This window comes from Phaenicophaeus curvirostris, chromosome 4 (genome assembly GCF_032191515.1).
Source record: "Phaenicophaeus curvirostris isolate KB17595 chromosome 4, BPBGC_Pcur_1.0, whole genome shotgun sequence".
NCBI classification, from domain to species: domain Eukaryota; kingdom Metazoa; phylum Chordata; class Aves; order Cuculiformes; family Cuculidae; genus Phaenicophaeus; species Phaenicophaeus curvirostris.
Window position 1 is genome coordinate 42,188,066 of NC_091395.1, and position 4,332 is coordinate 42,192,397.

General features: G+C 39.0%; 1 non-coding gene across 1 annotated transcript; it reads right to left on the bottom strand.

Annotated features, from left to right (window-relative positions):
* Positions 1–1,198: 1,198 nt before the first annotated feature.
* On the bottom strand, positions 1,199–1,317 carry LOC138720479 (5S ribosomal RNA). Its single transcript, XR_011337409.1, has one exon. It is a non-coding gene; the product is annotated as a 5S ribosomal RNA (ribosomal RNA).
* Between the last annotated feature and the right edge of the window lie 3,015 nt (positions 1,318–4,332).

The following is a 4,332-nucleotide window of genomic DNA, read 5'->3' on the forward strand; positions in this document are numbered from 1 at the left end:
CAGTTTCTCAAGCAGAATGCTGTGAGAAACTGTGTCAAAAGCTTTACTGAAGTCCAGGAAGACCACATCCACAGCCTTTCCCTCATCCAGCAGTCGAGTGACTTTGTCATAGAAGGCGATCAGGTTAGTCTGGCAAGACCTGCCTTTTGTGAACCCATGTTGACTGGGCCTGATCACCTGGTTCTCTTGCATGTGCTTCATGATAGCACTCAAGATCACCTGTTCCATGACTTTCCCTGGCACTGAGGTCAGACTGACAGGCCTGTAGTTCCCTGGATCCTCCCTGCGACCGTTCTTGTAGATGGGCACAACATCAGCCAGCCCCCAGTCCAGTGGGACTTCCCCAGTCTTCCAGACTGTTGGAAGATGATGCAAAGGGGTTTTGGCCAGCACATCCGCCAGCTCCTTCAGTACCCTAGGGTGAATCCCATCCGGCCCCATAGACTTGTGGGTGTCTAGTCGGGCTAGCAAGGCTCTGACCACCTCCTCTTGGATCACGGGAACCTCATTATGCTCCTCTAGCTCCTGGGTTTGTACACAGACGGAACGACCCTCCTTACAACTAAAGACTGAGGCAAAGTAGGCATTAAGTACCTCAGCCTTTTGCTCATCCCCTGTCACTGTTGTTCCTTCTGTGTCCTATAGGGACTGTATGGTCTCCCTTGTCCTCCTTTTATTATTTATATATTTGTAGAAAGATTTTTTGTTATCTTTCACCGACTTGGCCAATCCAATTTCTAGCTGAGCCTTAGCCCTCCTGATTTTTTCCCTACACAATCTCACTTCCCTCCTGTAGTCCACCCAAGAGGCGTGTCCCTTCTTCCAGAGCCCATAAACATTTCTCTTCCTCTTGATATCCCTCAAGATTTCTCTATTCAACCAAGCTGGCTTTCTCCTCTGCCGGCTTTTTTTCCGGAACATGGGGATGGCATTCTCCTGAGCTGCTAGGACCACCCTTTTGAAGAGCTCCCAGCCCTCCTGGGCTCCCTTGCCCTTGAGTACTGTCTCCCATGAGACTTCGCCAACCAGCCTGCTGAAGAGATCAAAGTCTGCCCTCTGGACATTTAATGCTATCGTCTTGCTAACTACCCTCTTCACTTCACCTATAACAGAAAACCCTATCATCTCATGGTCGCTTAGTCCTAGGCGTCCACCTACTGCCACATCCCCTACAAGGCCTTCTCTGTTCACAAATTTAAGCCTACAGCACCCGGTATTCCCAGGCGGTCTCCCATCCAAGTACTAACCAGGCACGACCCTGCTTAGCTGCCGAGATCGGACGAGATCGGGCGTTCTCAGGGTGGTGTGGCCATAGGCAATATTGATTCTAATATTGATATTCTAATATTGATATTCTAATATTGATTAGAAGTCTTTTTTCTATCTTTTTAACTTCTTCAGTATTTGTCCAATAATGAATCAATGAAATACGATGTAGTAGGGATTGTGATATTTATTGGTGCAATGCACATAAATTGTCAAAGTGACGTTTCATTGGTTATATTGGAAGCATTCCTCAGAAGTCCACAGCAAAACTTCTGGTGATTTTGGTGGGAGCAGAATTTATCCCTTTTCAGTGACTTGCATCAGAAAATTGTCAAGATTGTACCACAACACTGCTACCTTGTGGCACGACACAGAGCAAAATCATTATTGCTTTTGTGACATGCCTCTCACTTCAGTTACAAGGGTGCCACATGTCACAAAATTTTAACACTTCATCTTAAACTGGAATGCACGATTCCCTTTCCGTTGCAAGCCCTTACATGACAATTAGTGGAAAGCTATGCCCATTGTACTCATGTTAAGAGTACAAACTTTGAAAAGATAGATGCCAGATTACTTTTTCATTACAATTCCAATTCATTATGTATTCATTTTAAAGATCCTAATTATTTTGCAAAATTTTGTAATGCTGATGTTAGAAAAATGGATAGTTTTCCATTAATGACCTGAACAAGTTTGGAACTATTTTGCATATCACAGATAAAAATACCATTCCCTACTCCACTATATTTATGTCTCATTAGTTTATGGACCTAAAGCCCTCCAGGGATTGTCACTCACAAATCCACCTAATGTTTATGAGCTCTAGATTTTGCATTTGAATCTCTAATTTAGCCAACAGATATGGAAAATCATATAGATAGAAAACTCCCTAGTGAGTACAAAGCTCTAGGTTTTAATAGAGAGGGCAGAAATAGTATAAGCATAATGTTTAATATTAAGTATAATGCTTAGCACATGAGTGGTAAGCTAAGTGTATTACCTAGGAGGAAAGACATTCACCATATTTCAGATAAGTGTAAGAAGCTTTCCAGGACTGTGGGCTTCTAATGATACAGTTGTGTGTTAATGCCACCCAATTCCTGTTGAAGAAAGTTTTTTAGTGGAACATTTTCAATACAAGCGAGGATTAGCTATTTTCTAAACAGGTAGCTCTAAACTTTGCAAACCAATGGGTCACAGCAGTCCTCCCTATTCTTACAGGCCACCACATATTCTTTATCAATACTCTTTTCATTTGTAAAGCCCATACAAACAGCACTACCATAAATATACAGTAATGGCAAGAGTTAAGAACATTACTCCAAAACTCAAGGCTGCGTAAGGCAGAGAAAATGCTGTACAGTTACTTCTATTCTATTCTTTCAAACTTCTATTAAATATACATTAATTTAACCGTTCTTTCAGTTTTCTACATCATAACACACAGCGCAGTTGACAGATCCTAACACACACAGAGAACTGTCTTCTTTTGTGCTGGTAATACTGGGCATACAGCCTCAAAACCACTATTGAGGTACTTATGAAGTAAAACATGAAATTATTTTTTCATCCAAAAAGAGAACTGTGTCTGAAAAGAATGCATGTGGCTACACTGTAGAGTTTGGGAAACTGAACTGGAAACACAAGATTTTCCTCAGGGAAAATATTTAGGAATGGATAAGAAGATATGGATACTAAATAAAAACTCCCAGTAGACACCACAATTCTGAAATTCGACTAAACTAATAATGCTGTTCTATACTTAAATCTACTTGTCCAGGTCAGAGGAATTTAGTAAGATAGTACTGTCTCTTATTAATGATTACTTTGACATTACTTTGACTATATGTCACATGTTTTTCCATATAAAATAAAAAAATGCAAACTGAATGGGAGAACCTCATAGAAATAACTTTTTTAAACTGTTTTTTTACTACAAAGATGTATGTTATTTATGTATTAAGCAGTATTCAAAGATATTTTCTGAACTAAGTTCTCCTTTCCTTTATGTTTAAGTTCATAATGTTTTATTACACTCCCTATAACCTCAAAGATATAACTGAGTAGATATTTCCTGGATGATTAAAGTTCGTTTTTTTTTCACAGGGCTTGTATTTTTACAGGGATTATTTTATTCGCCTAGAAATTTTGAGGTGAAAATGATATGCCTGGTAAACTGCAATGCATTACTTCTACTCTCAGTTCAGCTCTGTGAACCAGAAGATAGATACTTGCATTATTGTTCTGCCTGCTCTATGTTCAAATGAATTCAAATATAACATTGCTGCTCTGATAAATAAATTCTGAGTTGCATAATGTGCATAACATACATATCTACACCATAATTCTTTGAACTAATACCACAGCTAGGGGATTAGGTATTTTATAAAAGTAATATTTGTAATAAAATTTGCTGGCACTAGCAGCTTAAACAGCAGATGGGGTTTTATAGAGAACACATAATTATGATTCATTGCAATAAGTACACATGGATCCCTCAGATCTTCTTTCAGTTTCTTTGGTTTACAGAATGATTACCTGGCTACATAATTATTTAAAAAAGGCAAGCAGAAGTGTTGTCAGCTGTCTGCTAAATTATTAGTAGATATAAGCAAGCTTTATCTTTTGGAAACAGATTCATTCCTGTAATGCCACTTACTGATGTGAAATTAAATACCCATAGTTAAAATGTTTCACCTGAGATGCTCTCTATTGTTAAGTTGGCAAGTGATCCTTGACTGATAAAATACACTTCAGAAATGTATCAGTGAGGAAGAGAGAAGACAATTTAATGATTAAAATCCTGGGTTGAGTTTGAGGACAAGTATTCACAAACTCCCTACGTGCCCCTAAGCACATATCTTTCTCTGTCTCAGTTGCTCTGACATGGAAATGAAGCCCATAATGCTCTATGTATGAGAAGTACTGTGAAGGAAAAAAACACATAAAGAATTGGTAGATATTTTAACCTTCAATAAATTATACTTTACCATGTTGATCCCACTCTACTTCCTGATGCACCTTCCCTGCCATTAACTGCAATTACTTATCTAGAGGGGAACA